At 39.9% G+C, this 13,419-nt stretch overlaps 1 long non-coding RNA gene across 1 annotated transcript in view; it reads left to right on the forward strand.

Annotated features, from left to right (window-relative positions):
* The first annotated feature begins 1,640 nt into the window (after positions 1 to 1,640).
* LOC102445808 (uncharacterized) overlaps positions 1,641 to 13,419 on the forward strand; it is a 25,729-nt gene continuing 13,950 nt past the window's right edge. The window contains exon 1 of the long non-coding RNA XR_012903959.2: positions 1,641 to 1,946. This is a non-coding gene — a long non-coding RNA (uncharacterized LOC102445808). The remainder of the gene's footprint in view (positions 1,947 to 13,419) is intronic.

Genomic DNA, 13,419 nt, shown 5'->3' on the forward strand with positions numbered 1-13,419 from the left:
TTGATATAAAGAAGTAATAAATACACTCTACAATATAACCCAACCCAATATTTATATTAACATGCAAAAATAAAACACACACACACAAAAAATAACCCCCTTATATAAAAATCCAATCTGGTAAACACATTTATTAAAAAATAAACCAAATATTTACTCAAAATCAATTTAGTGACATTGGAAAGAAAGTACAACATCAAGGAATACTAGATAAGCCTAAAAGAGTCCAGTAGAAACCATAATCTTCAGTTTCAGTCATGACTGAGATGAAGAGTGAATAAATATAACATCAAGGGTTGGAAAATACAGAGAGACAAAAAAAAAAGATCGAAATCCACTCTAAAAGCATAGCACATGTCTTGTATTCTTGGGATCAACCACTGATGGCGTTATATAGGCAAGGGCACTGATGGCATTATATAGGCAAGGCCCCTAGGCAAGGTGGGAGGAGGACTGGCTCTGTGATCATGAAAGGGGCGGGGCTAGGGCAGCCTGCAATACTTCAGAGCCATCTGAAGTATGCAGCACAGTACTCCAGTGGCAATTTAAAGGGTCCTGGGATCCAGCCTCTGCTGCTGCCACGGTATCGCTGGGCCCTCGGGGCAACTGCCCTCTTTGCCTCCCCTCCCCATCAGAAGACCTGTAAATAGGTACATCAAATTACTGATCACCATCTCTGGTGTGTTATATATTATGAAACATTCCATTGTCATCACAGTCATGTCTTCACTGCCTGAAATTATAATCAAAATTATTCCCTTTACCAAAAAACAAACAAATCATCCCATTTTCCAGGCTTTTCTTTCACTCTCTTGTTAGGGATGTCCTGAAAGAAAAAAAGGGAGATGGTTAACAGTGTTGCAGTGGATATGCAGAGGGTTTTCAGGAGGTACATCAACTCATCTTGATATTTACCTAGTTTTACAAAAGGTTACATTAAAAACCACTAGTGAACTCAGTATGAACTGAAATTTCATACAGAAAATGACTTGTTTATACAGCTTTATATACACTGAAATAAAGTAGAATGTTTATATTCCAGTTGATCTATTTTATAATTATATGTCAAAAATGAAAAGGTAAGCATTTTTTCAGTAATAGTGTGCTGTGATGCATTTGTATCTTTATGTCTCATTTTGTAAGCAAATAGTTTTTCAGAGATGTGAAATTTTGGGGTAAACAAGGCAAATCAGAGTCCGATGGTATACAGTAGTCTGGAAAGACTGAGAGCCATTACTCTAGGGAACACCTTTTCTCTCTTTCATTTCTACAGTCAGTTGGTAACTTCATTTTCAGCAGATATTCACCTCTCCTTAAAAAGCAAGAGCCAGATTCAGTGCTGTGCTTCTCCAGTTTTATGTCAAGAGGATTCCATTGATTTAAACTGGACCACACCTGCATAAAACTGCACTGGCACATTGATGAATCAGGCCCAATGCAGTCAAGAGATTGCAATCTCTCTCTCTCTTGTTTTAAATGAGACTTTTAATTTCAGCAACTCCAGTTGCATGGAAAATATATGGTTTTGAACAACAGAACGGCAAGAAATCATTCATTAACCATTGCCTTTGTTCCTCTTCTGATGGCGGTTTTTTCCCATTGTGGTGCAGAGAGGGAATTGACTTGCTGATCAGTTTACTGCAAGGGAAGAGGCATTCTTGGATTGTGCTATGGAGAATGCAAGACACACCCTCATGTTCTACAGCTGACAATTCCACAGTGAGGTGCTTGCCAGCAGAAATGTTTTTACCCAGCTCCAGAGAGCTTCACAGTGGACACGCACAATTTCTTTGTTCCTTAAAATGTTCATATTGGTCGTGTGGTATGGATGCTGAGTCTACACTAGCAGACTCTAATCTATGGAGACCATACAAGACTAGGACAGAGACCTTGACTCTGGGACTGAATGGGGAGACAATGCAACGCCATAAGCACCAGAAAGATATGTGAGTATCCTCTTGTTTTTCTCTGCAGAATGGCAGGACTACAGTGTAATGAATCAATTGCAGTTTTCACGTGGCTCTAGGTCAGTCCTAGAGTGAGAGAACACATTACTGTAGCTCTCTGCAGTTGGTCACTTGCAGGCAAAGCATACCTAGAGCTTTTCTTTAGTGCATTGTTAGCTTGAGTTATAACTCAAATTTTGTCCCTAATCCAACTTCCAGCCATACACACAAACCTCCAGTTTGAGTGAAATGATGTTTTAAGTCCAAGCTAGTTGTATTATCAGGGGAAGGGGGTTGAAACTGGGGAGCTGGGAGTAGTAATATAGTGGGGGTACTTCCACTTGAGTTTCTACTGAATTTCTAATCCAAATCACTCTGTCCCTCTAGTCAAATGGCACTGTTTAGCACTGGTATTATTTTGGAGAATGGTCACAGTCACCTGAGCTAGGCGAGCTAGGAGTCACTGCAGTGTACACACTCAAACGGTTGCTTCCTCCGCATGTGTCAAGACAGACAATGGTTTTCTGTGGTTTCAATCTAGTCCAATTACAAACAAGCCTGAAACAAAGGACTTGCAATACTGGATCAGATTTTTTACTTTTAAAAAGCTGTACCTGATTGTCATGTTTATCTAAACTTTTTATAACTCTGGCTTTCGCTGTAGTCTTAATGAATGTATTTACTGTACTAGCAAATCTGAAAACATTGAGAGGAAAATTGTTTCAGGTCAAACTGCAAATGAAATGTTTCAAATATTTTAGCTAATCAACAAGCAGAAAAAAATATTTTGGGTCAAACAAAATATTTTGCTACAATAAAACTGAAATATTTCATTTGAATTTCAACATTTCAGCATTTTTTGTGCTCTATTCAGAAACTCTTTCAGAACTTTTGAGTGACTATCATCCAATTCTGAAGACTGAAAAGTAGAGGTCTGGTCTGGTCTGAGAATCTGCCAGCTATCTCCAAATGATGATTGATAGAAAAATAATTATTTAAATTCTTTATCATGTTTTTCTCACTTTAATTGCTGCCTTGAATGTAAGTTTATTTTTAAAAAGAAAAGGTTTGATCACTCACTGTGGCCATGTCTGTGTCCTAAAAAACTAGGTGCAAAGTATGTGCTAATCAGAAGTGCAAAGGGATGTTTCTGGCCACTAGTGCAAAATGGTCTTCAGGCCAGGAGTTGAGCTCTCTGTGGTTTCAAAGCTATTTAGCACTCTGAAAAACACTGAGCATGTGCTCTTGATTAGGGGGTGGGCAATCATGATTTCTGCTAGGTTTGTAAAGTTCTAAGTCCTCATTCCCAACAGCATAGCCTCCATCTTACTCTCATTTAGCATTACAGAGTAAATGCTGTATTATTATAAAGATATATGTGGTAGATATAAGCACGGACTAAGGACTCATCTAGTATGTGAGTAACAGAGTGCTGAATATGTAGGGAAGTGATGTACACCACACATTTCTTCACTGAAATATTTAAAAATGTGTAGATTTAAAATAATAAAGAAAATCCTTTTTTACATTTTGCCTTCAGTTTTTATGCTGAATTTTATTGCAACTTACTTTTTAAAAATCAGTCATTTTAGTGTTCATTTTTATCAAATTATAATCCTTTATCACTTAATAATAGAGGAGCAGAAGCTTTTTAAGCACATAACAACTGTGACAATTTGATGAAATTCAGTTTGAGTAATAATTTTATCAAATAATATATTTCTTTTAAAAATACCATTTATTAAAACATTATCCACAATTTGGGCAGAATGATAAAGAAAATGTCATCTTAAAACACCTACCCCTCTTTGCTAAAAGCACTGTGCAATCACAACATGCTACAATAAGTGTTGGCATGCTTTTGGCACATAAGATGATTTTATCAATAGATTATTATAGTATAAGCTTGTGGATGAGCATACAACAATTCAGATCTTAATGCCCACCTTTGAGATATACCTGTGCACCCCATTGAATTTTCATGAGCTTTAGTGTGTGCAACCAATGGCAGAATTTGGATCAGAGTATTCTATATGGCTAATGTGAGAACATACATGTATGACATAGACTAGCAAACAGCTACACAGGAAAATTTCATTTCACATGGCAAGACAAGTCAGTTCAAGTAAGTCAATAGAAGTGCTATTCCTGCTGTCCGGGTTTCAGCAGGAGGAAGATAAACGCAAGGAATTCTTCAGTGACACCTGCAGTAAAACCCTGAGATCTACTCATTTGCAGGACAAAGGGGGAGTGTGTGTGTGTTTGTGGGGTGAGAAAGAGACAATGAGAGAGAGAGCGGGACCTGACTTCTTTAATGAGGAAACCTATTCTCAACCCATAAAGCAAGAAGCCAAAGGAAATTCCTCAAATTGAAACTTTGGAAAGTTTCAACTCATCTATACATGGCATTCCTACATAGAATGGAAAAGGGACACCAAATATAGTTCTAGTTCTGCATTGATCTGCAAGGGGGCTGAGGTAAAGAGGATTTGGTCATAATAAGGCACATAGAGAGAGTGTAAGTGAAGAACTGTCTGGCTGTACCCTGGGAAAAGATCTGCATCACGATGCCATTCTTGGCCACCTGCTATGCAACTAAGTATGGGTATGTCTACACTACCATCCTAGTTCGAACTAGGGTGGTTAATGTAGGCAACCAAAGTTGCAAATGAAGCCTGGGATTTGAATTTCCCGGGCTTCATTACGTGGAACGAGGTGTAACGGTAGTTCGGAATAGGAAGCCTAATCCGAACTACCTAGTCCGTGCCGCGTGTAGCCACGGGCGCGGAGTCCGAACTAGCGGACATTTAAAAATGGCGGCGCCCAGCAAGATGCAAATGAAGCCCGGGAAATTCAAAACCTGGGCTTCATTTGCAACTTCGGTTGCCTACATTAACCACCCTAGTTCGAACTAGGGTGGTAGTGTAGACATACCCTAGGATCCCAGATGCAGCTATCTAAACTACCCACATATAAATGACACCATCATTGTGGATTTAATCTCACCCAAGTATTAAAAAACTGATATAACAATACATTTTTCTCTTCCTCTTTTTTCTTTCCAGCCTATAGGAGAAATAGCTTGATATTTGTTGTGGGTTTATTTGAGTCTGTGTGGGTGTTTGTGTGTATGCTCTCTGTACTTGAGAATGTTTGCCTTTGTGAATGTTTGTGAAGACAATACTGAGGGACAGCAGAGCTGTTTTTTGAAGGAGTGAGTTCTAGCCTAGCCCCAGCTTCTATGGAAGTTCTGTCTCCCACACCTTTTTTTGTGCACACTTTGTTTCAGTGAAACATAGCTGTTCAGGAAGATCATCATAGTAGAGGATGTTTGCAGGTGGGTATAGCCAATTCTATGGAGGACCTTGAAAACCACAAATTGGACTCTGTGTTCAGTGTTTTGGGCTGTTGTGTTCATGACAGCCTCTGATGCTGAACAGATGAATAGCTGAAGCTTGTAGTAGTTGGAGCATTTTCTCTGTGGCTACGTCTAGACTGGCATGATTTTCCGCAAATGCTTTTAACAGAAAAGTTTTCCGTTAAAAGCATTTGCAGAAAAGAGCATCTAAATTGGCACGGACGCTTTTCCGCAAAAGCACTTTTTGCGAAAAAGTGTCCGTGTCAATCTAGACACGGTTTTGCGCAAGAAAGCCCCGATTGCCATTTTCACCATCGGGGCTTTTTTGCACAAAACAATACCGTGTTGTCTACACTGGCTCTCTTGTGCAAAAGCATTTGTGCAAGAAGGTTTTTGCTTGAACGGGAGCAGCATAGCATTTCCGCAAGAAGCACTGATTTCAGACAGTAGGAAGTCAGTGTTCTTGCAGAAATTCAAGCGGCCAGTGTAGACAGCTGGTAAGTTTTTCCGCAAAAGCAGCTACTTTTCCGGAAAAACTTGCCAGTCTAGATGCAGCCTGTGTGTATTCCTATATAGAATAAGTTGCAAGAATCAACTCTAAAGGTCAGAAGTATAGCGGATTTAGAGAAGAGCCCCAAGAATGATTAAAGAATTACAAAGCATAACTTATTGTGATAGACTCAGAGAGCTCGGTCTGTTTAGTTAAACAGAGAGAAGTTAAAGGATGACATGATTACAACTCACTGAGCATATATACAAGGAATAAATATTTTTCAATCTAGCAGAGAAAAGTATAACATGATCCAAGGGCTGAAAGTGGAAGGTAGACAAATTAAGAATTTATACTTTTCTTTGAGTCTGAACAGTATGGGTAATCAGTCATTGTAACAGTTTACCAAGGTGGGTTCTCCCATCATGGACAATGGATGTTTTTCTAAAATATATGCTCTAGGAATTCTTGTCTTCACATTCTATGGCCGGTGCTGTATAGAAGGCAGACTACCTCAGGGATTCTCAAAGTTCATTGCACTGAGACCTCCTTCTGCCAATTGAAATTACTTCATGACCCCAGGAGGGAGGGCAGAAGCCTCAGCCACACCACTCCCAACTGGGGCTGAAGCCAATGCCTGAGCTCCATTGCCCAGGGCTCAGGCTTAGGCTTTGGCCTAGCCCCTAGGATTTGGACTTGGTTCACAGTCCCCAGCAAACTGAACACCAGCCCTGGCAACCCCATTAAACGGGTCATGATCCACTTTGGAGTTCTGACCCACAGTTTGAGAACTCCTGGACTAGATGATCACAGTGGTCCCCTTTGGCCTTGGAATCTATGAATTTATGAAAAGGAATGGACCACTAGCTGTCTGGTAGGAGAGGGTAAAGATAGGGCAAATCAAAGCTGAGAGTAGATTTTGCTGCAATGACAAGAGGAAAGAAAAGGTATGTGGTATGAAACGAGGAGTACTGATAGTTCGGACTAGGAAGCCTAGTCCGAACAACCTAGTCCGTGCCGCGTGTAGCTGCGCGGCACGGAGTCCGCACTAGAGGACATTTAAAAATGGCGGCGCCCGGCTTTATGCAAATGAAGCCCGGGAAATTCAAATCCCGGGCTTCATTTGCAACTCCGGTTGCCTACATTACCCCCCTAGTTCAAACTAGGGTGGTAGTGTAGACATACCCTAGGAGACTATGGGTCTGTCCCCCGGAGCCACCAGATTACAGAGGGAAACTTCAGAAGTTTCTTTCATGCTTAAATTTGACACTTTACGAATGGGCCTTAACAAAGATGCTAATTACCTTAACCATTACAAAGATAGCTTCCCCACTTATCACCCCTGATTAGCCATTCATTGACTCATGAATAGCTATTCCCTCCCTCCCTCTCCTTCACCCCACCTTCTGTACTAAATCTGATTTGTCAGTTTAATAACGCGTTCACTTTTTTCATTGTATTCCTTTGCTATATATGGTCATGCCAATTCTCTTTCAGAATATGATCTGAGAAAGTGGGTCTAGCCCATGAAAGCTCATCACCTATTAAACCATCTTGTTAGTCTTTAAAGTACATTAGATAGTGGTAGGTGTAGGGAACAGCTCATGGAGTGTAGATTGAGTGCCTTGTAGAGTAGAGTATCTTAGTTACATGTAAAAGATCTCTTGGCTCTTTAGTAGCTGCCTCTGCTACTTGCTTTGATTAGGCCAGAAGACCTGAAGAAGGTGCTGCTTATTGCAGCTCCATTACTGCTATTATACTTGTAGTTATTGACACTGCTGCTTGAGGCACTGACCTTTGCTAGTGCTGCAACTTTTACCATGACTGAGCAGCATCTGCCCTAGCTTTTATCTCTGCTCTTTCGTTCCTCCTTTGTTTCTCTATCCCATATTTGGTAGAGGTTGTTACCACTCAATTTGCCTTTTCAGGCTCCAATTCCTCCACTCCCGCCCCATCTTCCTTACATTCTGTCATCTCCTGTACTCCACCAGAATGAGAGGTGCAGTTGGAGCTGACAGAAGAGCAACAGCTTTCAAATTACTGTGTTGAAGATATTGGGGTAAGTAGATCTAAGTATGTTGACTTCAGCTACATTATTCAGGTAATTGAAGTTGCATAAGTTAGATTGATAGTATAGACTATACCCAAGAAAAGTCCCTGCATCCAGATTTTGTTAAAGGGGTACTGTACATGCTGCTTTTGCTGCTAGGGTACTTTTTTTCATCATTTCTATGTGTGTTTTTCCATATGTGCTAAAAGACCCTCCTTTCCCACTGAATGCCCTTCCCTCTCCCCACTCTACCCCTTAGGAATCTGAATGCTGCTAATATCTCTTGAGCAAAATTCAGTCAGTGTCTCCATGTCAAGACAAGCAGAATTTATTCCATGCCCTGTAGCTGTCCCATTGTCCAGGCCCATGCGTAGGAATTTCTGATGTGTGTATGTGCTTTTTTTGTAAATGTACACCACAATTTTTTTTAAATATAAAGGAGTTCAAAATAGTCATGCAATGAGTGTGCATAAGGGAGGTTAATGAAAAATATGAGTGGAAACAGTGCTTGGTAAAATGATTTTGTTATAACATAGCGTAATAAAGGTTTTATAGAAATTACCTTCTGGGATCTTGCTGTAATATCTTAAGTGAAAAACAATAATCCAAAATATTCCAATTTTCATCTTCAGAATTTTTCAGTTAAGACTGTCAATAGGCTAGTAGTAGTGAAATAGATTTTAGGCAACAGTAAACTTTTCTTCATAACAATAAGTTCACAGCAGTGTCTAAGACATGTTCATAGTTAGTTTCCATCTTTAAGGAGAGTTTGAAGCACCATTCTTCTAGGGAACTTCACCACTTCATCTAAGTCCATATTGGCTGCATAGTGGATATGCATGAGTGCAAGACCTGACAATCACTTTTGCAGGCTCATGTGTAATTGTGCGATCTCTGAACAACTCTTCCACATTCACAACTTGAGACAATAATAGTACAGGATATCTTCAAGAGTGTAAATATGTTAGGAAATATGACATCATCACATTCCTTGATGGCTTTTGCAGCTGTATGTGGCCATTCACTTTTTGATTTGCTGCTATATTTGACTTTTCCACTGAATGATTTCCTGATGAATCTGGTCTGGAAGGTCATTTCTGAAAGCCTCTATACCTTCATCAGTGGTTTGCAAGTTATTTCTACAAAACACAAATGGTATTAAACTTGAAAGGTAAGAAGACTTAACAGCTAAATCAGAGAACTTCCCTTTAAGCTCTACAGTGTTATGAGCCAAGAACGGAACTGCCACATTTATTTTGTAGTGTTCCTCTGGAGTAGTTGCTGTGGCATTTTGCCAGTCTACCAACAATTCAAAGCATAGAAGACTCTGCATTGACAGCATGGGCTATCCATACTGCATGTTGAAAGAGTCTATCAAATTCCTCATCTATATTTTCTGATATGATACCATGATTTTTTTAACCTCAGAAATCTCCTTGTAGGTGCTGATAATATCTATTCTTTTGCTTTCTAAAATGAGACAGAACATTGTAAATGAAAATGAATGTGGTGATAAAGTCAAACAAAAGACATTGAGGCTAACTATTGGCCTCTCGCTTGCTTTTTGGGTTCCATTCTACATTCTGGTAGGCTTCTCTGCATTGGTCTCAATTATTTCCATGAGCAATTAATTCCAAGGCTGTAATAATAAACAGGTGTGTTTGGTAGAAGTATTGCTATGCAGTATGTCTTGCTGACCACCTTGTCCTGACCAGTCTATCAAGGTGGTCCCCCAGCGGAATGTAGTGCTTAGTAAGCAGGTGATATTTTTTAGTAGGTGAGAGTGAAACAACAACTTGGATGATCTCTTCTTTCATCTTTGTGGCATTCAAAATAGTACCAATATCATCAACAGAAAGACTACCACCCTTCTGACTTCATCACTCTTTCCATCTCTAGTAGATGGCTTTCTTCATCTGCATGACATTCACTGACTTCAAATCCTGATTCTACATGCTCTGATTGCTGATAGACTATAGCCGATTCTTGAGTTTCATCTGTATTCCTATCGGTCTCAGCAACAGCCTACGTAGCCTTTACAAAAGCATCTATCTTCATGCAAGACTTGGCCATGGCCTTTCGTTTTCTTTCCTTCTGCTCTTTTCTCCTGATGGCAATATTTAAATCTGTTTTGAATAAAAACCAGCACAGCTGGAATATAAGGCTTTCCAAAGAGGTGGAAGGCAGTGGCCTCCCCACCTAGTTTGGCAGACCCAGGTCCAACCCCACTCTCTGTCTGGCCTCCATCCCAGCTTGCAGTAGGGCTCTTACCAAAGGGTAAAGTGAGGTAGCCCCTATGCCTAGAGCTCTGGTCCAGTGGCGGCAGCCATGCTCTGCAGCCTGTGGCTCCCTTTGTCTCAGCTGCACGTAGTGAGAAGGCGGCCCATGTGTTGCGCCACTCTCACATGGCCCAGCAGCACACCCCAGGGGCACCATCAAGGGACTGGACACGCCCTCTATAGCTGGTGTAGAGGAGAGGCTGACATCAGACTCCCTCCCACTTACTTGTGGGACCGTGGGAGGGAATGCATTAGCACCCTTCGTGCCCCTTGCCTCTGCACATACAGGCTTGTTGTTCTCCCATTTTAATGCAGGTTTCTGTTTGTTTTATTTATTATTTGTAAGTGTCAGCTTTTCTAGTAAAATTGTGCCAGCTATCTGTTATGTGGAAAAGGTTTTGCACAGCTTTAATACATGCTACTGTGTATGTGTAAATTTGACCCTCAGTAAATCACAAAACTGCTTTTAGAGAACTACTCAGTGAAATGTGATCAGCTGGTTTTACACTATGACAAGGTATATTAAAATATCTAGCTTATTGATATTCAAACAGCAACATCTCATCACATACGTTATTATTATTTGCATATTCATATGCTCCTCCCTACAGGCATCAACACAAGTACACTCTCTTAAATGAAACATTCAAAGGAACATGAAAACAAATACCTAGAAATAATGAGCAGAATTATCTGATGAGCTACTTGTATACTAAACTGCTCTAAAATATGTTTCCAGTCTTGTTCTCTTCTTGTTTGTGGAGATTTTACCATATAGCACAGACCTTTAAATCTGAGCTACCCAAATAGTTTTCATATCTCTAGTAGTTAGTGATGGCAATCATGATGAGGAAGGAAATAAACCCTGTCAATCTTCTTTTGTTTCCACTAGTTCCCCCCACACCGTGTTATGGGTTTCACAGGTCAATTAATGTGTTGATGGGGTTTTAACTGAAAGAAAACTGCTATGTTAAAAAGGAGTAGGACATCTCCCCTCTCCACCTTGGAAAAACACTCTTTATTCCTGGGTGGTAGAACTATCAGATAGGTTAGTGAGGTGAGAGAAACCTCTCTAGTTTCAGTCTACTTTAGCTAATATCTACAGGTGTAACTCTTCTGAACATTTTTCTCAGTATGGGCAGGTTCAGTCATCTTCCTGGGCAAGACATCCCCAATCTTTGCTCATCTCTGGATTACAACTAGCACTCATTTTCTTACGGACCTCAAGCAGAATAGCCCCTCAGCCAATACTATTTTTTACACTGAGGTGTGATTTGGTTTGGTTTCTGATTCTTTAATGGATTCAAATTGTTCCTGAATAGAGCAGTCTACTGAGATACAAATATCTGGCACGTATGCTGGTCTGGAACGTTGTGGATACTCTGGGATGGACTGGATCCTCAATGTTTATTGAAATACATTCTGAAAAGAGAAATATACACTATAACTAACTCATGTATGTATTTTATGTTACTTGAAGTCCACAGGGCAAATTCAGAGATGAGTCTAAATAAGTCTAGGAGACTATGTCAGTATAATTTATACCTTTTCCAGCCTTCACAATGTGTATGTCACACTAGGCTCCCTCTGGGCTATCTTATGCTTGTTCATATATTCCCACTTACCAATATGTAATTTTTCTTTTGTCCTCTTCACTTACACATCACTACTAAATGTAATTCACTGAATCCAGCAAATGTAAGAGTCTATATTGAGGTACCACTGCCATAGGCTGAAGAAAAACAATTAAAAGGGTTGTATTAATGTGCAAGATAAAGGTGGCACACTGCTTATTTTAACATACATATTGTTTTATCTGTTCATCATTTAACTTACCCTTGTAAGTATGTCTAAGGCAATCCAGCTACATTTAAGCAAGACTACCTTACATAAGAAGTCACCTTATATACCTCTTCTGAATTTGGCCCTTTGAGACAAAGCCACCTGTAAACATGGGTGGCCTTTTGATCCCTTCAAGCCCTGAAATATCACGGATCATGACATAAAGTCATGGGATAGGGTCTCTTATCAAGGAAATAGTCATCCTAATTCATAGGGTATAATGCCAGAAGGAACCACTGTGATCACCTAGTTTGACGTGCTGTGCAACCCAGGTCAAAGAACTTCCCTGAACTAATTCCTGTTTGAGCCAGAGTGTATCTTAAAAAAAAATCTTATCTTTATTTTAAAATTTCCAGCAATGGAAAATCTATCATAACCCTTAATAAGTTGTTGTAATGGTAAATCACTGTTAAAAATGTGCACCTTCTAGCTTCATCCTTTTATGTTACCAATGATTGGGAGGGTAGACACTCAGAGGAGAACTGTGGAGTTCTTTGAACTGTGGAGCTCCCTGTACTTTGGAGCTGAACTCTCGTCCCCCCTTTCTCTTTCTCCTTCTCTTTCTCTCTCTCTCTCTCTCTCTGCCAAGGTGAGCAATCTTGATGAACATCTACATCTCTAGAACTGGAGAAATTACTCTCACCAGCTCCTTACAATTACTAAATACTCCTGTTTTGGAGTCCTTACCAACTTTTACAGGACAGATGTTGTGATAAGTCGCCGCTCAGCATTCCCATGGTTGAACACAGTCAAAGAAAGTCACAAGACGTAGTTGCTTTGGGCTGCATGTCCAGTCAATTTCTTTACCAGTTGATAGGCAGAACTTCCCTCTAACATAAAAACCCTGGCAGAAGGAATCATTGAGCAGACTCGTAAGTCTCTCAGTATCATCATTATGAGTCCAGTGGCAATGACTGGTAACCACATAATACCTGAATAACCATATGAATGCAGAAGTATACCCTTAAATCAAGAGCAACCTCAGAAATGTGGCCTGTAACCACAGTGCCTAATACGTTCTGGACTCTTCAATGGAAAACAACAGTAAAAGTCAATCATGGAAACAGTATTGTCATGACACAAATTTCCTGAATAACAACATTTTTTAAAGTTATTGGAAATTCTGTGCATTAACAGCATCTTATTCTAATGAGACTAAATCATAGAAAACTTATTAAAAAGTAATGGTTCTGTGAAGTGGTAAATAAAACTCTAAAACCCTAGTGATGCTGTCATACTGCCTGCTCCAGCATGGGGCTGAGTTCACGGTGGGCATGTCTACACTAGGAAATTACTTAGAAATAACTAAATTTGAAATAACAACACCTGAAATAACAAAATCGAAATAGTGTGTCCCCACTATGGGGAAGCCTTGAAATTAGTCCAAGTTAGGATACTGTGGATGTGCTACCTTGACTTAGAGGTCCAGAAAGCACTAGGGAGTAATTATTTTG

The sequence above is a fragment of the Pelodiscus sinensis genome, chromosome 1 (assembly GCF_052426305.1).
Source record: "Pelodiscus sinensis isolate ZL-2025 chromosome 1, ASM5242630v1, whole genome shotgun sequence".
NCBI lineage: Eukaryota > Metazoa > Chordata > Testudines > Trionychidae > Pelodiscus > Pelodiscus sinensis.